Source organism: Pezoporus occidentalis, unplaced genomic scaffold, assembly GCF_034315485.1.
Source record: "Pezoporus occidentalis ecotype Australia unplaced genomic scaffold, CSIRO_AGI_Poc_V1 ctg110, whole genome shotgun sequence".
NCBI classification, from domain to species: Eukaryota; Metazoa; Chordata; class Aves; order Psittaciformes; family Psittacidae; genus Pezoporus; species Pezoporus occidentalis.
The window spans coordinates 1,578,467-1,605,154 of record NW_026912887.1 but is presented as its reverse complement, the minus strand read 5'-3'; the positions used below and the strand labels follow the sequence as shown (position 1 = coordinate 1,605,154).

The window sequence follows — 26,688 nt, the reverse complement described above, 5'->3', positions numbered from 1 at the left end:
GCACAGGAAGAGTAATCGAGGTCCTTGAACTCATGCCGAGGCAGATTCTTTGGTGGAAGCTGCTGGGAATGGAGTCTGAAATGGCTTTGAGTCAGCAGCAGCAGCTGCAGAAAATGTGGCCTGGGGAGAAGATGGAAAGCAAAGCATGCAGGTGTGCAGAGTTGAAAGAATTCTGCCCTGCAAAACTCAGTTAACTATTCAAGCAGTGCTGTACAAACAAGACCAGGTTCCAGCTCTGTCTAGACTCTAGGGAGACCTCTCATACAGTGAAATGCTGTAAAAGTTTTTGTAATGGAAACAGAGCTGTGTTGCTGAGTATCAGCTGTGCTCAGGTGTGTTCAGTCAGGAGTTTTTTTCCATGTCTTCAGGGGTAGTTATTCTTCATTCCAGTGTAGACAGCCAGCCCTGCAGAGGCTTAAGTGCAAAAGCTTTGTACCAGGGCAGTAAGACCTGAAACTGGAAGGTTTTCACAAATGTTGGCACATGTTTCAGGAGATTTGATTGCTGTATCACTTGAAGGAATGGTACAGTATGAAAGCAAATGTTCCAGACCAACACTTCACAAAGCTTGCTTTTGAATGATGGTTGAATTTCACATGCAAGGTGTCTGTCAGGTCCTGGTTGAGTCTTCAGGTACCATTTAGTGGTGATAGGTGCATGAGGAGGATAACGTGCACTTCTCATGTTAGTCTAGTCACTGATTAATGATGACTGTTGGGTGAGAATAGCAGACCTCACTGCTACTGCTCGGGTTCAGATCCTCAACTCAACGTTGAGGTGTGTCACTTCACTTGCTTGTGTTTATAAGGCTTTTGTGTCTAGGAATCCATGTGAGTTGGGCTCCAGTGAGTGTATCTTCTGCTCTCTACCCTGTGCCACATGCAAGGAATCATCCTTCAGTGGTTTTGATCTGCTCCTGAGAATATTCCTGGGTGGTGAATGAGCTTGCCAGTAGGCCTCGAAGGAATTGCTGCAGCTGGGGTGAGTTATTACATCTTTGTTGACTTGTAACCTGAAATCTATGTCCCACTGAGTCTTGCTGTGGAGCCATCATCTCTTTACCTTGGGATTATTGATTGTGTTAAAATGTTCACTTTGTACTCCACACAGCAAGGGTGCTGATTACTTTTATTCATGTTGCCACTTGGAAAGGTTACTTATGTGGGATCATTTCCAACATCTGTGCCAATCTGGAAAGCAGGATGTTTTATCTTTATTTATTGGAAATCTTTATACAAAGTAAGTTTCTTACTGCAATAAAATACTTACACAAGCAGACATCTTGCCCTCTTTATTCCTTAATTTTGGTGCGTCATCTTCAAATTAAGAAAACATCCAACCTAAATGGGTTTCATCCTTTGTTAGGAACACAAGTCTTTGCATAATTAACAAAAGAGATCACCCTGTCTAGGTTTGTGTCAGAATGTTTTTTAGTCATAGTAAATGTGCTTGCAGCATTGTGTTGTCACATAGGTGTAGGTATAATTTTATGTATACAAAACACACTTCCATGGTTGTTCCTTTAAATTTGCCTTTTCTGTCTTGAAATCATGGAACCAAGTTCCTTTACCATGCTGATTGTTCCCCTTTCTGGACTATTTTACTATGCTATTAGATCACCGGGATTTTGATTTCTGAATTGCAGTATCAGACCTAGGAATATCACTTTTCAGAAAGCTTTGGCATTCATACTCAAAGTCATCTTCCTTTCTACCAAGCTGCTTCATCAAACAGGACTTCCTAGGATTTCCTTCAGCCACTTCCCATAGGGGCCAGTTTGGCACATGATTCTTGCCCCCTGTCACAATAGCCTGTGGGGCAATCTTAGGTTAGGAAATGCTCATGTAAATATTGTAAAGTATTGTAAAGTTAGTCCCTTACAGATCTTACAGAGGTTTCTACAGGCTCACACAGTTGCTTTGCCCAGCCATAACTGTCATCTCTTGTCTTCAGTGGCAAGGCCAAATATGTTTCAAAACCCTGCTTTCAATTCTGGACACAGAACATTAGGACCAAGGAGCTTGCTCCAGCTTGGAACCATTTGTGCTGTTTGCATCCTTATTTTCCATTGAAAATTAATTTCTTAAACAACTGGATCATGAATACCAGATAGCGTTTTCTTTTAAATTCATAATGGTGGAAAGCCAGAAGACAGGGGCATGAACCCAGAGCAGATCCAGAGTCTAGAATTTCTGCTTCATTTTCATACTATGCATAACAAAATCCATGAAGTGAGTCTCGGGAGTCAGGCTCAAGGGCCTCTTGATTAAGATTTAAATTACAGGTATGATTTACTAAATTTGTGCTTGGGGAAAGAAGGGGTTTGATGATGATGTGATTGGTAAACTATGCATTTCCTCAGCAACATATTAACATTAATGGGAATAACATAACCATCCATGCAAAATACTTCACAAATCTTGGGAAATACGTTCTCTTGTAAACCAGAAATCTCTGTCCATAACTCCTTTACTGAAGCAAACCCAAGGGGAAGTATAAAGCTGGCCCCGCTCTGGCTTAAGTTTCTTCTGCTGTTAAAGATGATGCAGTCAGAGCAGGTCTTCCATCAGCTCCTTTATCTGAGTTTTCCACATAGTTTTCACGTGATTGTTTTAAAACATTGAAATGTGGAACCATTTGATAGCATTTTCCCCCATGGTTGTGTATTTTTTTATTAGGCTAATTTAAAATTCTGTTAATTTTATTTCAAAATTGCTTGAAATTATATTTGTTGTATCTTCTTCTTTGTTGTGGAAGTTTGGCCTAGTAGGATCTTTGCCATGTTTTGGGCTTCAGGATGCTGTTGCATACAAGCAACAGAGTCTGTAAAGAGAAATAATACAGTTACTGCTAACTTATATGGATGCAGAGATGCTAGAGCCATGGGTGTGCAAGTCCCTATGCTGCAGAGGCTTGGTTCAAGAGCTTGTTTGTGTGAATCTGGCTTATAGTGTTTGGTGAGCATGGGTATGGCAGCATACTGTTCCATGTGATGCAAAGTTGTGTGTGGGACATCAAGCAGTCCCCATCATGCCAGGTCTGTAAATCTGTGGTACATATGACCAGCCTGCAATGCAAAGTCTGTTCTCACCTGTTGCTGTTTGGCTGTCTTAAGGCAGGCAAGTTAACCTAAGTAATGGGCTAATATCTTTTCCATGGATGCAGATATTTAGGAATGCAGTATGTGTGAGTAGGAGGAAGGGGATACGAATGGTCAGGGTCAAGTTTTTGAGCAATCTGAGATCACATCAGTTACTCTAATCCAGGAGCAGCTTTTTGCTTGCAGCTTCAAGGGGTGCTACAGCTGCCAGGATTTGAGAGGGTGGGTAACAGTTGATCCCACTCCATCCATCTGTTGTATTTCATTAGGATTAAAAAGTGCCCTGTTCTTCTAAAACCTTCTATTGGCAGTCATTGCAAGTTTGGAGCTTTTGACCAAGAGCAGCAGAGCTCTGAAAGCAGAACATTGTTTATTGTGGAAAAAAGGGCTTGATTTACCTTCCATTTATGCCCAGCTCCCTCACCTTCAGCCCCAAGATTCATTAAGGAGAGAGCTCTCAGTCATATCGCAAGAACAGAGAAACGTGAAAGTCTGCTTTATTCTAACATGCAGCAAAGCACATAATTGAAATAAACAAACTAGCGTTAACCATAATGTCTTGCTGGTGTCATTTTCAAAGCCATGAAGGGATTCTGGGATCTCTGAGATCTAATCTGTTTGGATTTCAGTAAAGCATTTAGCTAGAGAGCCATGTGGGAAATTACTAGTTAAGCTGGATATTGGTACAAGCTAGAAAACAGCCCCATTTTGTGATGTCAAGGGAGATATTGGGCTGGGGGGAGATGAAGCTAAAATGCCCCCCAAACAACATGTGACTAACTGTAATCACAACAAGAATGAGTTAGAGATTGCTAACGTGATTTACTGATGGTGCCATGTTGGGGAGCTTTGTCAGAAAGGGCAGAAAGACATGACACTGGAAGCTGGGGGGCTGTCTTAGGGGCTGAAATAGTAGACTGTGAAATAGATTGTTATGAAACACAAGTGAGTGATTTGGGGCTAGCAGGAGGTATTTCATTTATAAAGGTGCTTTTTGTAATTTATAAGTGTCTGAAGAGGACACTCAGGGCAGTTTTACACCGTATCCAGCAAATCATCAATAGTACAACCATGGTGATGTTTATATGGATGTTGTATGACTCTGTGAGTGAGACTGTGCTCAGGTCTGGTCACCTGTATTCAAGAAAACTGAATTAGTACAGGCATAGCTACAGGAAGTACTACAAGGAGGCAATGGCAGTGCAGGTGTGTGCTTTTAACATCATGTGCATTGTTCGGGAACTTTCTGTAAGATAAGAATTGTCTGTTTCAGTGGTTGACACATCTCCGTGACCCAGGAGTACACTCTTCCTCCTGTTGCATTAATAGATTGCAGTGTGCCTGGCATTGCGGAGGCTTTCGGAGATGGGGTATGCCTGTGATGGACAACTGCAAGGAGGTGGTTGTTTTTTTTTTCCATGTGTAAATATTTTAATTTCATGGCTTAAAGTTAGTTACAAATGTGTTGTTACAGGTACTCTCATTACATTTCATGTTTAAGCCATGGCTATAAGGAAACTTCTTCTTAATTCTGCTCCACAGCATTTCATACTGAGACACAGCAGCTACAGGGAACAGCAACTAAAGAGTTCTAATTAAGACTCGGAGTGCTTTCAATAAACTTGTGTTGCAATGAACAAATTAACTGACAAGGGTAAAAGACAGTATTGCCCTCGAGGGAATGTGCTGACACAGAGGTAACTAAGTAGTTCAGCAGTCTTTTGATTTGGAGGAAACTATGAAATACGAGTTCAGTAACGTTTGCGTCTGATGCGTCAGAAGGAAGAGCACAAAAATGTCACATTAGGAAACAAAAAGGTTTCCAGCTAAGGAAAGTGCATGCAGGAAAACGAGTAGAAAGAAGTTGTTCTTGTGACTGTCTGCCACAGTGGAGGTACATATGGACAGTGGTGGTGCACGAGGACAGCGCTGTTTGCAGCCCTTGCACAAGACCATGCCTTGCACATTGGTGGGTACGGAATTCATTGAGGGGAAGCCTCAGACACGTTCACTTTTACTACTTGCTTTCAAATACAAACCATTTATTTTCATGTGAAGGTGCCATCCTAAAGAGGAGCAGCACTTGCTGTTCTATGAACACCCTCTGCAGTACAGGAGATGTTAAACTTGGGGCAGATGCAGGAGTTTGAGCTGTGCATATGGTGACAGAAGAAGCAAAAGGCATTGTTTCTTTCTAGTGCTTTGGGTAGGCGTTTTTTGTTTTTTTTTGGTTTATCTGTTCAAAGCTATTAACTTTTGCATGGTGTCAGAGAGCACATGCTTGCAGTTTTGATCTCTGACTCAATTTAGTACAGGAATGTCATCTGAGACCTCAGAAATTCTCGTGGATTGGGAGGTGTTTTCTGTGGTGTTAGGCAAAGTAGTACATGGATCTTTCAGTGTATCTGGGTGCTAAGTGTTGATGTGGTAAACCCCTGAAATGAAAGATTTCAGAAGCATTGATCCCATTGAGATGAAAATGGTGGGTAGGAAGACAGTGACAAAGGCTTTTGTCAACATGAGTAACAGCCCTTTGTTTCCTTTTGGTAGCTGGCTTGTTTGTGTAACGTAAGTTCTTCGTTTAGAATGTCCTTTAGCTGCAGCAATAGGTTTGGATCTGTGAGTTCCTGAGTTTCATCTTCACAATTTACAGTTGTTAACATTGGATTATTAATCATAGAATCCCAGGATGGTTTGAGTTGGAAGGGACCTTAAAGCTCATCCAGTTCCAACCCCCTGCTACGGGCAGGGACACCTTCCACTAGAGCAGGTTGCTCCAAGCCCCTGTGTCCAACCTGGCCTTGAACACTGCCAGGGATGGGGCAGCCACAGCTTCTCTGGGCACCCTGTGCCAGCACCTCAGCACCCTCACAGGGAAGAACTTCTTAATATATTAATGCTGTTTATGATAGACTTGCTAGGTTTCAAGGTACAGGCCAGCAGCTCTAACAGCCACAGTGCAAGTCTGAGGAACACTGGTGGGGAGTTAACTGCTTGCCCAGCTTGAGGCTCTTCTGTCTTTGTGAGCGAGAAGAAACATGATTTGCAGGGTCCATTCAGCATCATTCATGAATACCAAATACTATCCTTAAACAGGCATGGCGGGGAGGGAGAGAGAAAGAAATAAAAGGGCAGGCAGCTCGCATTGTTCCTGTGCCACTTCTGTTTTCTTTCTTTGTTTCCAGAGCCCATAACTGGAGGTCATTTTGGGATTAATTGGAGCTAATGTCTTTACTTCAAAGCAGCACAAGATCAAGCCAAATGTACATGCACCGCAATTAAATATTTGGCAAGGTAATATGGATTGGCTTCTATGGCAGCAGCTCTATCCCTGTGCTGTTCCACTTGTTCAGGCCTTTGATGTGCTTCAGAGCACAACTAGCTGGGCCTGTGTTTTAAACAAAGGAGTGTTTTAGCACTATATTCTGCAGAGACTGGCTGTTGGGCTATAGTTAATATATAAATTGTAAAACTGGAAGATGATGAATTGGCAGTATGACTGGCTACTGGTAATTCTGTGGGTAATGAAGAAAATTGCAGGGGGCAAATGAAAAGATTTCTCTTTAATATTGTATAGTATCAGTATTTCTTTAGTGCTAACAAAGATGAGGCCAATTTAGTATAAATCTTCAAAGCAACATGTGTGAATTTATCTGTCCAGCGCTCATTATAGTTAATGGGAATCATGTGGCTGGAACTTTGCAAGTGCTTTGAAAGTGCTCCTTTTATGGTTACATTATAGTCCCCGATGTTAGCTGTTTTCTGGTATTTTTATATTGCTCCATTTGTTTTCTTGACATTAAAAAAGCCAAACCAGCAAATTAATTAAAAACTGCATCACCCCCTCCAGTGTTAAACAGAAAAGTACTCATTTTCTAAAGTAAATAAAATACTACTTACACGTAAATCAACTTGAAACACACCATGCATCTCTGCTGGTTTAAATCTCTGTAGTATCAGATATGCTGCTGGTTGCACACTAAATAGGGTGAGCTTAACTGGGAAGTCAGAATGGTGATCCAGGTATGCGTGTTTGATGTTTGGACTCACTGCACCCTGTCACCATGGGTGGTACATGAGCTACCTTGGCCCCCTGTGCCGCTGAGGGAAAGAGGCAGAGAAATTTGGAGTGAAGCTGAGCCCTAGAAGGGAGGAACGGAAGAAAGGTGGTTTTAAGGTTTGGTTTTGTTTGTCATGATCCTACTCTGATTTGATTGGTAATAAATTAGACTCCACTTGGGGAAATTAGTTTGTCTTGCCCCTGTCCTTATCTTGACCCACGAGCCTTTTGTTCTGTTTTCTCTCCCCTGTCCAGCTGCAGAGGGGAGTGACAGAGTAGCTTTGGGGGATACCTGGTCAACCCACCATGTACTTAAAAACTTGATCTTGCAGTTGTTTACTGTGAGTGATGCTGCAGATGAGGGGTTTCTTTTCCATAGCTTGGTTTCTGAACCTTTGGGCGCAGGTGGTTTGAGAGAAATGCCAAATTTTGTCAGGATTGGCAAACTGAGAAACTTCAGTAAAAGGCAGTGTTCAGACCTCTTTGTGTCAGGCCTCAGAGAAGCCAAAATCCAGCATCAGATGGTGGCTTGAGGCCACTTCAGTTGGTGATGCCTTTTGCAGGCACTCTGCTATCCATGTTATTCGTAGGGACAAGGCATGGGTTTTTGCTATGTTTTGTTCTCCCTCAGTGTGAAGTAAGCTTGCAGCCATGGTTTAGCACTGAGCCTTACAAGGGAGCCAAAATAGGAGAACAGTTTCCCCCTCTGCATGAGAACCTAGAAGATTCATACAGGTGCTTATCACCCACTGCTGCCGAAGAAACAATGCTATTGAGGCTCTCCAGAGAGGCAGGAAAGGAGCAGAGCTAGTCCCCAGGCTTTTATTTTCATTTCATCCTTACAATTCCTTCTAGGAAACCAGCTTTTGACCAGTGAGAGATGGGAAAGATGCAAATATCTCCCTACTGTGGCAGTAGCAGATAGCTTTTGGGGGTTTGCTGAGTCTGGTGAGAGGGTGGTTGTTCAGAGCTTTTACTGTGGAGGGAGAGAAAACACTCAGAAGCACTGAATATGAAGACTGTGAGCAGGTACATGGAGCAAGAATAATGGCTGGCACCGAGCTTTGCTGCAGGAAACCAGCTTTGTTGTATCAGCTTTCCACTTGCCGTTGCTGTTGCCAGAGGGAAGGAGATGAGGGAAATGGGCTAGAACAGCCGAAAATCTGATTTATTTGAAAAAATACAATCCTGGGGAATTGCCAGTATTAAATGTACTTAGCACTTGTGCTTGAAGGTAAAAATATGGCATATGAGAGAGAAGTAGGGACTTTGCAGGGAAAAGGCAAACTAAATACCAGCATTGCGGTTGCCAGCTTTTGTGTTTCACATGCAATTACAAAATGTAGTAGCAGCCCATTTGTATTGTGCATGATTTGTGTATCATGATTAATCACTGAGGTCTCGACTGGCAACAGCAAGTTGTCTTAGTAAACTATTTTGTGCAGCCTCCACAGCAGTAAGCGTCGTACTAGGTGGAGTGAGAAACAAATCCCTTTGGAAAGTCATTGGATCTCTCTTCCCTTGGCAAAACTACAACAAATTTTTTGTCCAGCCTGTCAGATATGTCATACAGGTTTTGCTGCCAGTGTGGTGGTCTGATCTAAAGCCTGTACTAAGCCTCATACTTACCGTGGATTTTAGATTACTGTGATGAGTAATCAGATTAGTGAGGAGGCCTCTAAGTGTGTAGAAGAACCCTGCTGCTGAAGGAGGGAACTGGCCTGAAGGGTGAGAGTACAGCTGAATAGGAGCTTCTGGAGTTCAGTAAAGAGGCGTCATAGAACCATCGGATCCAAATGATAATGTGATAGTATCAATGATTTCTAGTACTAGACTACTAAAACTGGGCCATCTTCCCAATATTAATGCTGGAAATAGCGTCTCTAACTTAAAATTAACTTGTCTTTGGCACAGCCAGTAATATAAATTATTCTCAGGTTCCACTGTGCGTGAATTTAATCACAAGTGAATTTATGTACAGGAGCAATTCATAATGACAATGGTTTAAGTTAGATCTGAGTGTAGGTGTTTGTATCACATAACAGCATACCATCTATAGGAGGGAAGAGTTTACGTAACATTCTTGCTCTGTGTTCCTGTGTTATGGTTGGTAGAATGAGACTGGGGGCCAGTTTGTGAATTGACACAGAGCTGAAGTGACTGTTCAGTTTGTGTAGGACTGTGTCCGAGCCCCAGGAGGGCCCTGATAGGACTGATAGAGCCTCCAGGGACTAAAAAAAAGACTGAAGAGTTGTTTATGTAGTCTCAAGGTAACCTTCGGTTTGGAGGTAACCAGTGAGGTGTTTTCAACTAAACAAAAAGGTTTCTATATCGTTACAATTACGATTTTTTTTTTCCCCAGATGGCATTTCCACTCTTATAATTTATTCTAAAATATTCTTGTGGGAAGTATCCAGTCCATTTTCACTGTGTGCTGTACTCGGGGGGGTAGAATGTTAAGCATTTGTAAAGAGTACATATGTGTAGCCAGAACCAAGTCAAAGCAAGACTCCCTCATAGCTCTCGGGGTCTGTGTGGCAAACAGAGCCATATGGAAGGAGAGCTGGTACGTGATCCCCCTTCTGCCCCTCCTGAAATTTAGCTGAAATGATTTCTTTTCTTTTTTAAATTTCATGTGGTTCCTGCTAGACGTCTTTGCACTTTTATCAGAGCCAATGAAATGGCTGATACAATCCTTTCACCCCTGTGGTCTTTGTGCCAGCGTGTACTGATCTTTCCAGCTTGCTTTTCCTGACTTGTTGCTGTGGGAAGTACATGGGCAAAGTGTATTTTGTGACCCTGTGAGCTCTGTCCTATCACAGATATTGAGGAACTGCTAATGCAAACCAGAATTCAAATTCTCACACTGATTCACTGTCTCTATATGTCAGCAGACTCGAAAAACTTCAGGAGAATTCAAATCAGCTCCAACACTGAGGCAAGAACATTGTACTAGCAGACATTAAATGCTGTTTCTTTAAAGCTAAAGGTAAATGATTACCTTCTGTGGAAACCTCCTCTCTCATACCTTACTGGAAATAATGTCTTAGTTTTGAAATGAAGTTTGTCATAAGTGTTGTGGGTGAAAATTATGTTTTGACTTCATCTTCAAGCAAGCTAAACAAAAGACATCAAGGCTGAAAAGCATTGCTATGGTTACTTTAGTTAAAGGCAGTTGTTAATGAAGGAGAAAAAACTTGAACTGAGAGGCAGTAATTGCAAAAGCATAGAAGTTAGACTGTATTTTTCATCACAACTTGATGTGAACTTACTTCATGTTCTGTTCGTTAAATACCCATTTTAAGGATGCCATCTTAGCACAGAGAATATAGGTAGGAGAAATCCGGCTTAAGAAGAAGTTTAGGACTGTGTTGCTGTTTTGAATTCCTGGGCAAAGTGGGCTGGATGGAGTCCAGTTAAACTTTAGAGTGGGAGGTTTTCTCCCTTCCTTAGTACTTTGAGAAGAGATAATTGGTTTTAAAATGGTTGCAATGTGCCTTTTAAATCACATATGTTCTGATTTTGCTTCCTTGTTCTTTATCATGGTGCATTACATATTCGCATGGGACCGGAACCTTAGAAGCAAGGAATTTGAGCTTGAGCTGCTAGCATGATTTAAAACCCAAGCTTGAATATTTTAATTTAAGTCAGCTAACATAGAGCTTCCAGTCCCAGGGTAGAGTGTGGGCTTTGTAAAAATCATAAATATGCTCGCAGTCTGCAGTCGAGAGAATGCCATGCACTGGTAACGTGGTTTGTGAAGACAGGGACTGTGTTTGCCTGCACAAAGACCCCAGCTCAAATCTTCATAGAGTGTTCTCTAGTTACTTCCTTTCTGGGGTACTGTTTTTGAGTTCAGAGGAATTAGACCAAAGCTGACTGATGGCCTCCATTTATGCAAAAAGGGCTTGTTTGCTTTGAAAATGTGGGTTAACTGAGTATCAGCTTTCCTATTACCCTACTTTAGCACTTAAAAGAGATGTTTTTCAATTGAAATAAAAAGTATTACATACCAAAGGTTACAGAAACATGTTCTTCAAAAATTAAGTTAAACGAGAAATGACATTTCCTCTTCTAATATTGATGTTGTAGCTGAGAGTTAAGCTATAAAAGGAGTCAATTAAATTCTCTGCAGCTTTGCTGCAAAATCCAAATTTAAGCCACAGAGTAAAGCAGTCATATTAACGCTGGCAGTCTTAGTTCTGTGAGTTAGTTCAGGAGGACACGGCTCTGTACTCAGCTGACCTGGCCTCTGTGTTCAGGTGTGCTCCCCTCCCTTGTATGCTGCTGCTGTGATGCTGCCACCAGCGCCGAGCTGAGGCTCCCGCCTCCACGTGTTTCTTTTTTTCCACTGTGTTTGTTTTATGTAATGTTTGTCTCCAGCAGCTTGGCTTCCCTTGTGTTTATGTTTAGTGCAGTTCGGATCCTCGTTCTAGCAGTTTTCTAAATCACACTATGAGTGAGCTCAAAGGGACTATTTAAGAACACTGCTAAGATGGTTTCTGCTCTCTGTGCTGCTTTGAAAACCAGCTGTGCAGTGAAGAGTAGAGCTGTTTCTGACCAGAGCGCATTAAATGCAAACACTGAACATGTCTGTGCTAGCTATCTGACCTGTAATCTACCCTGGTGGGGTTTTGCCCTGGGGCCACCAACCACTATTCTTAAGTGTTGTAATTGCAGTGTGCCTAGGATTGCTAGCCTGCTATTTCTAGCCCAGCCTATAGAAGCAGAGGATTTGGTTCCAGTGAAACAAATATTTACTGAAGCTGAAAGTTAATCTGATCCTATTTGTAGCTGGCATTCGTGTAAATCATTTAGACAACTTTGTGCAAGGACTACTCTTTATTCCATATTTATCTACTGCCTACCGAAGCATAATCCTGATCCATACCTACCATCTCCTGATGTTATTGCATGACAGTGTTTAATCCTAATGATGGACCTTATGCTTTTCCAAAGTGTACAAGGCAAATCAAGCACTTAAGAGCTGTTACTATGAGCATGCGTGCTGGCAGAGTTGTATCAACCAACAGTCAGAGGTGCTCACCTAGCAAAATGCAAGTACTTGTTAAACTTGTGCTGTGGGGAACAATAGACCAGCCAACTAAAGCAAATGCAGGGAAAAGAAACAGTAATTTACGCTTTAGTGGAGATGTATAATACAGGTGTATACAAACTTAATTAGTGTTTCCAAATAATAGGTTTAAGAGAATCTGTTTTCTTGCATAGCGTCTAAAAATGCTAATGCAGCTTATATAAATTCAGCCTTTCACAGTACAAAGGGTGTTATAAATAAAAGCATATTTAACCGTAAAATGTTGTGCAACAATGAGTGAATAGGTTGATTTCCATTTTGTGTCTAAGGAAAACAAAGAGATACACCTCTTGATTCTGGGTTTGTTTCTATCACGATGTGAGATACGAGCATAGATGTTATGTGTTGTTCTCTTCTGGGGCCTCACTTCATGAGCCACTCCACAAAAGCCTATTTTGATTTCAGGAGGACCAAGGCTGCTGGGAGGTGTTGACAGATCTGTGGCAATGCTGCCTGGGCCCTGCTGGGTGCAGGTAAAATCACAGCCAGTTCCCACACTGGCTGTTAAAGCCACCTCCAGCAAGATCTGGTTTTCTGCCTCTGATTTGTTGCCCATGACTGTCTAAGTGGGCAGCTTCTCCTCACATCACCTTTGCCACCCTGTGCTCCAACCTGGAAGTCTCTGGTCCTGGCACATGTTGCGGCTGCTGTGTTATGCAAAAGGAGTCAGCCAAGGGATTCTTTGAGACTCTGAGGCAGTAGCATCCTGGATTGGAAGTGGAGCTGAGGGTGGCAGAGAGGAGGGTTGTGGTGTTTGCGCATGGTTCAGGGGCCAGAGCTGATGCCCATGTTTTGGAAAAGTCCATCCATTCATTTTATTTCCAGTCTCTTGTTTTCACATGTGTGAAATGGGATAGTAATGGGATGCTTACCTCACTCAGAAAACACTTCCACTTTCATAGATCTGAAGTCTTTTATAGGACTGTTCTATTATATTTTTTTCTGGGAAATCACAACTCAACCATAAAATTCCACTCTTTTCTATTGCTAGCTTCAATCTCTTGTACTTTGCTCAAGAGGAATTTCCTTTGCTTCCCCATGTAAGATAAACATTTAAAGTCACTTTGTCATTTTGAATTTGAGTTAAATCTTGCCCATAGTAGTGTCATTACAGCTGTGATTTAGAGATGGGTTTGAAAAATGTAAGAATGGCAAGTTTTACTTTAGCTCTCAAACAGACAAATAGAGATGATAGCCACATCCAAGAAGGATGAGCTAATGGATTAAAGAAAATAATGTTAATAAATTCTGGGGTTTTATAATTACTTGGAGAATACCGTACGCCAACAGAGAGAATTTATTTTCCTCTCCCATTCTCTCTCTTTACTTCTTAACCTACCTGAGGATGTTCTGTGACCCAGCCAGCCATAATGGTACCAGACGTTATAGTCTATTGTGTTAATAAGCTGTGAATTCAAGCATCCCCCAGCAAGCTCTTACTGTGATGGATTGTATCAGTGATGTGTGCTAAAGGGTCCCTGAGCAGGCCTTGACAGGATAGAGCAGAGCACTTGGGAAGGTCTGTTGTCAATGAGCTGCTGATGATACGAAGGTATCTAGAGGAGGGGTGCAGGGAGGCTCTAAACAGCGGCTTAAGCTCTGTCAGATGTTAGGGCTGCCTGTTACATATGGAAAACTGGCAGGAAAAGCACATGGTGCCTGGGTATGAACCAAGCAGTAGGGCATGAGGAACTTCAGAGGAGGTTGAGGGTGCTCATCAGATTGCTGGGGAATGAGGACTGGGAGACCAAAATACTTGGAATCCTCTCGACAAAGAAAAGCAGAAGTCTCAACATTAAAAATAGATGCTTTTTATCTTGAATATGATACAAAATCTCTTGTGATATGGTATTTTTTTATTATACTTTAGCAGCTCCAAGCAGCCTTGGATTAGGCCTGTATCACAACAGTAATACACAGGAGGCTATGTTTTGTCTTGCTATGACACCAGCTACTATTGTTTTTGATCTGCAGCCTCTGAAGAGGGATGCTGCATCTTCTACGGAAGGTGTTATGAGTGCAGATTAGTTAGACAAGTGCTGGAGTGAATGCATAAGTAGTGATTTTGCATAATGAGGTATGTGAAATCCCAGTGGAGGTTGTTAAAACAGATAGGCAGCCTGTGGTAAACAACAAGGAAGGTAGGCTTTGAAAACAGATGGCTTTGAAAACCTGGCAAATGACTGCTCCATACTTAAAAATCAGTTTTGTTAGTGGAAATATCTTATTTAAAAAAAAAAAAAAAAAGGAAAACTGAAACAGCTTAGCCTGCAGATTTCCATAAGCCTGAATGTGTTAATAAAGTTCCGTGGGTAACCATGTATCATCTGTCTTCCCTGCTATATGTGTGTCTGTCTGAACGATGGAGACAGTGAACTGAATGTCTTGAAATGCTTTGTGGTGATCCACTGGGCTTCAGTGTGCAGCTCCTTCTACCTGGCAGATGTGCTGGTCTTCATTAGCACTGTGACTTGCTCTAGGTATGAGCTTTTCATTGGGAAATAAATCTTGAATCAAAGCGTTAATTCATCTTGAAAGAGCCTGGGAGTGAAATGGGAATGTAGAGGAATGTTCCTGCTAGTTGGAAAGGACACAGAGAAGCCCTTTGCCAGCTGAGATACCACCATAATAAGCTGCTTAGAAGATGAGACTCTGGTTTTGAGCTTCAAAATGTACTTGTTTTCTATGTCTTGTACGCCTTTGGTGTAAGCAGTAGAAGGTATGAGGCTGGGACCAGCTTCTGCTTCCTTGGTCTGTTGGAAGTCAGGTCAGGCTGGAAGGTTCTAGTGAGCACACAGCCCTCTCTGGTGTAACGTGCTGGGGGGTCATACTCAGTATTCCCCTTCAGAATAGCGGCAACAGAGATGTGTACAGCAGTAACCCCAACTCTTGAAGTGCTGACACTGAAGCACACAGTTACAGTGACTGTTAACGACATTCCCTCTTGGCCTGAACTGAGGATCTGAGACTGTTTTAGCAGAATACTGCTCTTCATTCTTTTCCAGTGAAACCTCTCAAAGCTTTCCTGTGGAGGTGCAAGATATTCCACAGCCTGTGGGTAAATTAACTTTCCTTTTCTTAATTACTGTCTCCCTTAAACAAGGCCATAGATGACAGGGCTCTGGGGAGTCAACCAAGAGGTGGTGCAAGTCGTTGGATTCCTTTTCTGAAAAGGATCACAAGTGCAAACAGGATTCTTCAGTCCCCATCTTCTGCTGGAAAAAGGCAAGTTTCTATGAATTGGGAATAAGAAATGGGTCATCCTGTGTCCTGGGAAAAATCAGAGACACAGGGACTTGCCTCCCACTTGTGCTTGCACACTGAAGCTGCTTTGGCTAAGCTAGTTTGTGCAGTCAGCTGCAGCAGCAGAGTTCCAGCTCTGGTGATGGCAGTTCATGCTCTTGAATCCTGGGGAGGAGGACAGCTGCTGTACTCTGCTGTGCTGCTTCCCAAATCATTGAAAACGTGTTGAACCTGGGACTGCACCTGGGAGCTTGCCACAAAGATTCTTAGTGCATGTTTGGCACAAAGCTTGTGCTAATGCCCCCAGAGTGAGAGCCAGGCGGGAAGTGTCCCTGTCCCCATTGTGCTGTGGTTTGCAAGGCCAGTGCTGGGAACCCACTGATTCTGAAGCTGGATTTGTAGGCAAGAGAATGTAGTGGACTTCTTACAGTAATACCTTTCTGATTCATTTCAATATGTCCTATTTTAACATATCTAAAATGACCAAGTGAGCTTCTTTGCTGTTATTTGACATTGTTATCAACATTTAAAGCTGGAAGTGTTGTGTTTGGTTGAAATAAAAATGAAATTATTGACCTGGCCGTTTTTTACCTTGAGGTGGTTTTGATTCCTTGACTTTGTCTGGATTTTGACTTTTGGCTGTGTCTGCAGATGGATACCACTGAGTGAGCAGCATCTGGAAAGTCTGACAGGACAGGAAACTGGTTGTGTTTTCTGCTTGAAGAGAAACCTTTGCTACACAGAGATTGGTCAGAGCTGAGAGTCTCTGCTGCTTCTGCAGAGGTAAGTTCTGTGTTTCCTCTCTCATTGGATGTTTGTACCCATCACTGAGGCATCTTCAGAGCTCTGAACTATGCTCAGCATCATGTTTAAAAGCTCATTTTTCCAGAGACCTGCTCTTCATAAAATGTTGACAATATTACTCTCAGATGTATTTTTTTTTTAAAGCACTTCAGTCAACGTACTGAGAGCTTTCAAATTTTGATTATTTTTGTACCTAAAAAACCAGTTAAACTACTCAAAAAAAATGACCTTGTCTCAAGATCTATCATAATAAGATTGTCACAGATGTCTGTCCGAGCTGTAGAAGTTACCATAGAACAAATGAGAAGGGATTGTGCTGTCCTGGCATTAACAGGGTAAGGAAAAGCCAGACATCCCTGTGCTAAAATATTTACCTGATTTCTCATTTGGGTTCAGCCACAGGGAACCAGGGTATTTTTGTCCATGACACTCCACCAGCACCATGCTAATGAAATCCAAGGCAGCATTTTTCAGTTCCAGATCCCTGTTTATTACACATGAGGGCAGTAGCACACCATAAAGATGCTGAGTGTGTTCCTGCTGGCTGGGTTGATTTATGGGTGTGCAATATACAATGGGATATTTAGTATTCGTTAGCTGGCTGTATATTTGACAGAGATTGGCGAGAAGTATTAACTTACATCCAAGTTTGTCTCCACTAATAAGTGATGAGCAAAAGGAAGTTTTATTTGCTCTCTTGAAACCAGCTGTAAATCTTCATATGTCAAAGTTTTTGATTCCAATGTTGACACGTGGCCACTTTCATCTGTTTAAATGGGGCAGGTGCCATCAGAAGCCAGAAGTGAAAAGACTGCTCTTCAGAACAACATGAAGCCATTCTTGTGCCTTGGAATCAGGACTTGTATTAAATGGACCTATTTCATCTAAGCTATTTTTTTAAGCTCTTTTGAATATATTTTCTGTGATAGCGGAAAAGTTGCTCTACTTTTTTTAAGGGATAACCAAGTGCTTAAGTGCTTTGCTGGATCCAGGCCAGAGCCAGCATCTTGCACAATAGAGCCCATGACAAGTCATAGCATCCCAATATCTCAGTTTTCTTCACAAACTCCAGTAAACAAAGTCTCCTGATAGCCTGTGAGTACTGAGGCAGCAGCAACGTCCCAGCTTTCCAGATGGCAAAGAGAGTGGTTAAATGACTTGCTCAAGGGAGTTGGGAGATGAGTGAGGCTGGGCAGATGTAGGAGGCGGACTCTGGGGATGGTTTTGTTGGCTGGGTTTATTACGTGTTTGTTATATTTGTGCTGCTGCCTGGGTGGTGTGATTGGGGTGTAATTGCCTGAGTCCGTCTGTTCTGGGAGGTGCTTTCTAAGAGTGTACCTGGAGCAACCAGAGTGAGGGTGGAGGGGCTCTGGTTGCTCTGGCATGGAGTCATCTGAATGACACTGAATTGCTCCTGGAGTGAGGGGTAGGGCTGCTGGGGTGACAAGTTGTTGATGGTAGTGCCAGTGGTTTGGTGCATGCTGTCACCCTGGGTCACTCTTGACTGTGTGTGAAAGGAAATGATGGGGAAAGATAAAGCACAAAATGAACAAACAGAAATGCTGTGTAACACCTCTTTTTTTTTTTTATGCTTGTGCTTACAATTTACATTGGTATTGGTGACTCCAGTCAGGAACTCACCTAAAGCAATTATCCGGGGACTTCCTAATAGTATTCCATCATAACCCAGGGTATTATTTCAAGGTAATCCATTTTGTGTATTAATCATTGGTTGTTATTGACTTAGTGACACATTGCTGTTGGTGAAATGAACTGTGATATAATTAGGAGCAAATAATACCCAGGCATGCTGTGCTAATTATTTTTATGTGAACCCAATTCATTGCTAATATAAATAGCAATATTAATCACAGCAAGTATCAATATTTAGGCAGCGTGCTTCCATTTAAGTGCAGCTATAGAGCTATAGACAACAGTGCTCTTATGTACATTGGAGAAAGAGGCACATGTGGGATTAGTCTTTCTAATCACACTACTGTATGTCCATTACATGACACAAGGTGACTTGTGCTGTGGTTATAGCTAAGAACTGTAAGATACTACTCCAGGCTGCTTCTCTGCAGAAGCCCCAGGTCTGCCATACAACAAACTGAACTGCATGTAAAAGTCTGCGTTTATATCTGTTTGTTTTTCCTTCCTCCCATTCAGACCACACAGGCTGTTAACACCTCTTCTTAGCCTGTGACTCCAACACTGGAAGAGTGCTGGACACAGCAGATGTCTTGAGAAGATCTGGTGTAGGAATGAGAAGCCTGTTCTGCTCCATTTCCATGGAAATCTCCCTGAAGATGAAGCTGATTTGGGTGAGGTAGGGTCATCTTTCTGTCTCTCAACTTCCTCATCTTTAAAAGATAGCTGTCATACAAGTAGGTGAGTGTGGCAAGTGGAGAACTCAACTCTCCTAGCTGTAGAATAAAGCCAGCAGAGTCTGTGTTTGGGTGCCAGTGTCTGCGCATGTGCTTTGCTTCTTCCAGTGGCTCCTGCTGGGGTGGCACCGCTCCTATTATTACGTGCTTTTCCCAGGATATTGCTTGTAATGAGTGTAGTGGGTTGTTTGTGGCTCAGCTTTGTGCTGGCTGTACACCTGCTCTGAAAGGAAGCTGTGTTGGACTGTGCAAGTACCTGTTGTGATCGGCACTGGCTGTACACGCTATGGCAGTGCTGGCACTCAGTGCCGAGTCCCAGGGCTGGGAAAAGCAGCACTGAAGATTGGCACCGGATCCTGACCCTGGGCAGGGATGTGCAGTGCATGCTGCAGAGGTGCACTCAATAAATTAGACTATGATGTATGGCATAGTACATCACATTCTTGAAGGCAAGGCATATATACTCACCAGATAATGTGGAGCATGTGAAGTATTGAATATATCAAAGAAAGATTAATCTTTGTCTGGAAGTAACCCTGCACATTTTCTGTCTAGCTGAGCCAGTGCTGTATAATTTAAAATGTGGAGGGACTGTGTGTGCTCCTCTAGTTGGGCATGGGAGGAATAGGCTTGTGTGGGTTTGTGCTAGAGAGTAGTAGGGTGCACATCTGTATTAAATAATATGAAAAGATTTCCCTCATTTCTTTTTTGCAGAAGAAAATGTTCTCTTCACATCTAAGGCTGCCCTAGAGAAACTCAGAAGGAACAGCGTGTCCTGTCCCAAAAAGGCTGCAGACAAGTGAGTTCTAGTCTTTCCTAACTGAAGGAAGCAGTGGCCGCAGTGTGTGCTGAGTCATTAACTCACTCCTCAACACATCAGCTGAAAAATGAAGGGGTAGGAACTGACAGAGGAACTCTAAGTACCTACTACAAAATGGCTGTTGTTGGGTGAAAGTGGATGTCTGAAAGGTTAGCTGGAAACTCCCCGTCTCTGTTCTGTTGGTGTTTAAGGACTGATATTTTGTTATAGTTAAAATTGCTACAACAGTTTTCACCTCAACAATTTGCATCTGCCATAGTAACATGAAAATGTAAAACCTTGGTATGATGTATGAAATGATGATTAATTTACAGCATTTATCTTGGTTTACTAATCATTCTGGTTTTAGCTGATAATTTTATTTGTAATCTCCACAGTTAAATTGCCATAAAATATCATAGTTATAAAGACATTCATGAGCAGTTGAAAGGATATGACACACTGTAATTTAGGAATTAATGCACACATAAAAAAGGCAAATTCAAGAGAAAGCTGCTAATACATGTACGTTGTGGGAAAAACAAAGCAGGGGAAAAAAAGCTGCAAACCAGAAGATAAGCACATGAGCATTGCAGCTGTATCATTAAATGGCAGTTTAAAGATATGGTAAAACCACCTCTGAACAAAGAGTAACAAAGGGCAGAGAAATGTAACAAAATAGCCTAGTGCTGAGTGTGAGTGGTACCAGCTGGAAAACATTCCCAGTCCCTGCCTGATTAAGCTCTGCCTTGCCATCTCTCTCAACAGGGACAGCTAAAGAATGTCCCCCATTTAATGAAACTCGGACATATCACTTCCACTGTGGAAGCACTGGGGAGCTCCACAAAAGGATCAGGGCCTGCATTCCCAGGGAATGCAAAACTGTGAGCAAGATGCTCTTTGCTGGCAGTACTGGGTAATCCCGATTTACAAGATATCCAAGTGTAGGACAAGACCTTTGAAGACTGAAGCAGTCTCCAAATACGCCATCTGCTGCCTTCTTGGGTTTCTGATCCTGTCTACATACCCCAGGGAAGCGTGGCCATGGGCTTCCACTGGTGGATTTGGGCTGGTACCTTGCAGAGCCTCATGGTGTACACTGGGCTCAGTGCTGGCTGGTCACTCAGTGCTAGGTTGGGAGTGGTGGGAGCTCTGTGTTGCTCTGTTTTCCTCAAGTTGAAGGCAGCAGTTTAAATCTAGGCTGGGCATGTCCATGTTGCCGCTGTCTGAAGTACGGGAGTACCGCAGTATCAGCCAGCTCCTCTTCACCTGCATGTCTCTCTGGGTGATGTCATCACCAACCACATGTGACAGGAAGGAACACACAGTATCTACAGTCTGCAAGCAATGCAGAATTAAAGTTTTCTTCAGAACAACAACCAGAAGCTTAAGGAAGGGGGTAGATAGAGGTGGGTGAAGTAATCAAGAAAATTATATGGACTTTGGTACATTCAACATGCGCTTACATTGGTAGTAGACTATTTATTTGTTTAATTTGGCTACTCTATCTCTTTTAATGATTGGTCATGCTGGGTTGCATAGATATAATTATCCTTTTTAGATCCCTGTAATTGCATGAAGAAGAAATGTAGAGTTATGTTTTCCTTCACTATTAACTGTGTAGCTCTGCAGAGGTGCACAGGGAGAGATCCATCTCCTTATGGCTTGAGACACACAAATTACAGGAAATTAGGGAAGTTCCTCCCCCCTTTTCTGTACAGGCAACCCTTTGTTGTGTGTTTGTTCTTCATAGAAAACAGTTAGTCATTAATCATATGCAATCCAATAGGGAACCTTATGATCAAGGAATGAGGAGTTCAGCCATGCTTCCTTTGAAGGATGTTTTTACAAGGCACAGATTATCCCATGGCAAAAGTAATCCTTAGCAATAAAGAGAAGAGTTGGAAATGGTAGAAGTAGAGTAGCAGTAGCTCTTTGGTTACTTTGAACTGTCTTGGGGAATTGCAATTTATACCTACAAAAGAATGGGAAGAGTTTGAAGAATGGTGTGATGAGATGGAGCCTGTATCTTAATGGGTTGCTGTGTTTAACAGGGTCCTGGCTTCAAACAAACTCATTTCCCTTTCCAAGGCTGCTCATGGAAATGCACATCTGTTGGTCCCTGCTCTCACTCTGCTTTCATTCAGACACCCATTCTAAAGAATAATGAACATTTAAGACCTAGCAGAGATTTTATTAGCTCAGTCCCCCCAGCACAATTTTATTTTGTATCTTAAATTCCCCAATTCTCTTATTTTCTGTTCTAGCGTTACCTTGACAATACGTATAATGCCATTCATGAAGGATTTGCAATTTAACTGATTTAACCCTTGGATTTTAATGTAGAACATTGAGTACATTTTCATTTAATCTCTCATAATAAGAGTAACTGGTCACTTTTTCTGACCTGTTAATTTTCTGCAAGAGTGTTACCTATGGTAGTACCTGGCCAGGGGGTTTCTCTGCCATTAACTCCTGAGTTGGTTATAGATAACTGCAAGATAAGTAACCCTTGGGTTTCGCCAGCTTTTCCTTCAGCCTTCTGCAGGTTTCCTTCTGTCTGAGTGGGAGAGAAGCTGTATAAAATAACACGTTTTTTTACCTGCCCACATCAAACTGAGCATGAGCAATCCTCCTGCCCCTAGCTCTTCACTCAGCATCCCCAAACATGTACGTTCGTTCTCTCCACATCAAGCGGATTCTCAGAAAGGGCGTGACAGGGTTGCAGGGTTACAGTCCAGTCCAGGATCATGGGAATCTCCTGTGGGGAGTGCACAGCCAGGAGTGTGCAGCACTGAACGGGAGAGGCAATGACATTGTTTTTTAATATGGGGTGTGTGTTTTTCTGGAACACAAAAAGGTGCCAGTAGCTGCTGGGCAGCTGTTCTATTTGGTTGTAATGTTCTCTCCATTGATGCTGTGTCCCAGTAATCAATAAAACTTGATTAAGGATAACAGTGAAAAGCAGCAGCCTGCAACCTCATTAAATGTGGAAATCCAGGCCAGGGTGTGAGGACTGGAATCATGACTCAGAGGACAAGTATGTAGCTACAGGATAGAAGAAACTGGCTGACATAGCCAGGGTTTTTTTTTGTTTCATTACTTTGTCCCACAAGAAGGAAGCTGCCACTTCCATGAGCTGGACATGGAATTACAGTTGGAGAGGAAGATGTACCCTGCATGAATAAGTGCCTTGTTAAAGATGTGTTTTTATTCCAGACCAAACCTCAAGGGTTGGTTCAGAATGATTGAGAAAACAAAATAGTGAAGGAGAAAAGTAGTTCTGGGGGCAGAACGAATGCTCTGCCTGAGTCTGAATGAGACATTTTGGTTTTTGTCTTGAATAGTTTTAAATATTTTATCTGTGATTTAAAATGTTTGCCATTTGTGAATGAAACCCCATTCCAAATTTTAAAATGTGGAAATATGTTTTCCTTTCTCTGGATATCTTTCCAAGCAGCAGTGTGGTGGAATAGGCACACAAATGGAAGTGTCTGTGTTTGGGTTTGGCATCTTCCACGCCAGGAAGGTCTGAGCACCACCAGCTCTTTTTGAAGGTCTGAATTGGAAAGAAACCTGCATTTTGGTTTTTGGAACAGGTGAGAGTTCTGCCCTTCAGGTGATAGAATTGGGAAGTTCAGGCTTCCTAACTGCATGTTTCCAAAAATTGTGATAGTGACTTCAAAATAATGAGTGATTGCTTTAGTGCAGTTGTGGATTCTTCTGATCTGCCTTCTGGTTTCCAGAGTGGTGGCACATTCATAGGTATGTTTCCATCTTTTCTGTACCACCACGAAGATGTAATAATTTGTTACATGGGAGCATCACAGCAAAGCACAGGGAGCTCTGACTTTAAACAGGAAAGCAACACTGGAAGTCTGTAAGATAGGGAAATTTCTCCAGGGTTGTTTGGTGCTTCTTGGGAGCACAGGTATCTGATGAGAAAAGAGCTGGTGTGCCTCATGCTGCTGTGGGTCCTTATGCTGAAATACCAGAGATTGTAGTTACAGTAAGGGCAAAACTTCATCTCTGGAGGATCTGGTGTCACAAGGTGGGTGTGATGGGGTTTGATGAGTGCAGAACTTTAGGATGCTCTGCAGGTAGGGAGGGCTGGCTGCTGTGCTTTATCCCACATAGTTAGGAAAGCCCTGAACCCTGTTCACGTTCTCAGTGGTACCTCTTCTCTCTTGTGGCTCTTTAGCTGCAGCATATGGGAGCTTAGCCATTGCACAAGCATTCTCTCGTGCTTTCTATGGTGTCAGTAAAATAGGTAGATTCTGGCTCTCAAATCCATCATGGCATTAAGGCAATGTTCTAATCATCACGTTTTAGAAAGCAAAATGTAATGTTAAAGTAAAGGTGGATGATAACTTACATGTTGGTCACTTACTGTGTTGATGCAAACTTGGCATCATACTTCAACTTGTCCAGTTAATAGATGCTATGTTTGAAATTGCTTCTCTTTCTCCCCAAATGGGAAGTTAAATGCAATCCACTCTCTAGAAGCTGGTTTTAATTTTGACCATCCCATTACATGCTCCAGTAATGAAACCTGTACCTCGATTTAAAGGTCCTTTGTGTAATTTATAGACCCTGTTTTCTTCCCTCATAAATTCCCACCCTGTTTTCTAAGGACGCAAAGTGTACATGAGCCACTCTCCCGAGAGACTTCCATGCTGTGCAATATAATAACTGTGAGATAATAACTCAGCCTGGTGGTGCTGAGTGCACACGCCTTCCAGCACCGGGCAGCATTGGGCCCTCAGCTTGTCTCCAATATGAGCCAACAAGGGGTTATTTTTCTTCGAGGCAGCACGGTTTTTGGTGTGTCATTTTTTCCAAAGCCAGTGACTGGGGGGGGATTTTCCTGTTGCTCTGTTAGTGTGCAAGTCTCTGCCACGAATGGGTCTTTGAAGTGTCTTTAGGATGCTGTAGGGCAACCAGAGTTCTCACTTAAAAATATCTTTTACATGACTAAAAACTTCAGATGCGTGTGTTTGTGTTCATAATAGAACGTGAGCACAAGGCTGCAACTGCTAACACACAAAGTCAACTTGGTCAAGCTACACCAGGGTTGCAATTTCCCTTCAGTCCTGCGGTTGGGGACCTTTTAGATGAAATTCATTAGTTCATGGTAGTTTCAAGATGTAACATAAGCCTCCAAAGGGATCTTAAGCTTTTCTTTTTTATTAAAATGAAATCTTCCCTTGGCATTTCTCTCGGCACTTCTCCAGTCACAAATAAAAGGGGACACTGCTGAAGGATATTCTGCTGCATGCCTAAATGCCAGCAATCCAATTAAAGGAATCTTTAACCTTTTGTAAATAAAGCCATGGCTTGCACTGCCTTTTGGCTAAAGGAAAAAAAAATGAACTAATTTATTAGTAAGCTCCTTACCCACGACTGATGCATGCATTCACTTTACAGTGTACAGCGTCATAAGGCCAGAATGCTGTTAGAATTATTGTGTCCCAGAAGGTCAAGTGCCTGCAGATTCAGACACTGCTTTCAAGACAGCTCTAAATGATGTCCTCTCCAAAGCTGCCTCACTCTCTAGTCACAAAAGTCCCGATCCAGATTGTAAGATTTGATATTTCTTGGTCTTAGTTAAAATGAGGATCATTTTCCAGTTGCAAACAGTGCACATGGTTTTCAATTGGAATGTGTTCAAACTCTGCTGTACATTTTTCTAAGCCTTGCTCTAAAAGCATTTTCAAAGCTAAACAAGTAATTCTCAATCTGGCTGCCAATTTTGTAGACCAGGTAGAAGGCTGTGCTCTAATTTATTGCCTCTTCTGCTGCTCCTCACAAACTTGATCTGTTGGGATGTTCTGTCCAGGAAGGTTTGGCAGGTTCATCAGAGCAAGCCTGGCTCAGTCAGTCCTGGTAGCAAACCTGACAAAGGCTTATAATGGACATGGAAGAGAGTGGGAAAGTTAGATGTTTTCCTGCTTTTCAGCATCCTGTAACTCTGTAGGGCTTTAAGCAGAGATCTCTGTGATGGTAGGGAAACCCCTGTAGTGGTTTGAGTGGTGAAGTTGCTCTAAGACAAGACACCCAAGTACAGGCTGTATCTTTTACTCGAGTGCTGATATGCATAAGACATGTAAGATGACCTGAATTATGAAACAGAAGTAGCATGCTTCAAAAATACCTACACCTGGGGAGCAAGCACACGGTGCATGTTTCAAATCTGCTACTTCTCTGAAAGAGAGTTGAAAATAGGAGCTGATGGGCCTAAAAGCTTGGGTAAATTTTCCAGCAGTAAGAATTGGTTTAGTCTAGGCTATGACCTCTGTGTTTGAATCCTGGCTTCACTTCTCTGGATGTATCTCCTGCTTCCCTGTCACGACATCCCTGAGGGAGGCTGCCCTGGCAGCTCTGCGTACCTGTGCTGCAGCAGGAGGTATTCCCATGGGAACAAGCAGCACAAGGGCGGTGGATAGCAGTACTGTGCTTGCTACAGGAGGGAGACAGGCAAGAGCTTGAGCCGGAAGGTGAGTCTCAGCAGGGCAGGACAAACAGATAGCACTTGCATACCCAGTGCCAGCTGCCTCAGCCCTCAGGGAGCGGGACAGATGCTGCAATTACCACTTCTCACAGCCTTTACTTTGGTCTGCACATTTCATTTGATCCAAACAGTTTGCAAGCAAAGGCGGGAAAATACATCTATATTCATTGCACAGAAAGGGAAGTCCTTTCCTAGGTTCATGTATGTGCATTTGCTGTGTGGAAAGAGGTTAAATGGTAACAACAAGGACTGGACAGGAGCCCAGCACTTCGTAAGTATGTATGACCACCTTAAGACTAAGTTCATTATTGTGGTGTGGCCAAGACTGCAACAACTGAGGTTGTTCAGTTTGTTTGTGACTCGCCCCTGTGAAGTGTGTTGTGGCTCTGTGGGGGAAAAAGGGTTGTTATTAGAGGCAGGAATTGCGCATATGGAATTCCAACTGTTTTGTTCCGCTTGAAAATCACAGACCAAAAGCAGGCCACATCTCACCAAAGCTTAGCAGTGAGGTGCCCTGGAGAACAACACTGACTATAGCTGTCAGTGCAGCAAAGCCTTAAAAAGGCCTGAAACTGTGGGGAATGGTTTGCTCCTTCATGTGACCTCTGGTTCAGAACTGAATTTGCTTTTGTTTCCCTGTAAGTAATCATTAGCAATAGAACTGAAGGAACCAAGATGTCAGTGGAATG

General features: G+C 42.5%; 2 long non-coding RNA genes across 2 annotated transcripts in view; both read left to right on the top strand.

Annotated features, from left to right (window-relative positions):
• LOC134170561 (uncharacterized) overlaps nucleotides 1–6,841 on the top strand; it is a 104,809-nt gene extending 97,968 nt beyond the window's left edge. The window contains exon 6 of the long non-coding RNA XR_009967308.1: nucleotides 6,286–6,841. This is a non-coding gene — a long non-coding RNA (uncharacterized LOC134170561). The remainder of the gene's footprint in view (nucleotides 1–6,285) is intronic.
• A 1,332-nt stretch (nucleotides 6,842–8,173) lies between these two features.
• On the top strand, nucleotides 8,174–21,775 carry LOC134170441 (uncharacterized). Its single transcript, XR_009967270.1, has 3 exons — nucleotides 8,174–10,149; nucleotides 18,472–18,626; nucleotides 19,404–21,775. It is a non-coding gene; the product is annotated as an uncharacterized LOC134170441 (long non-coding RNA).
• The last annotated feature ends 4,913 nt before the right edge of the window (nucleotides 21,776–26,688 follow it).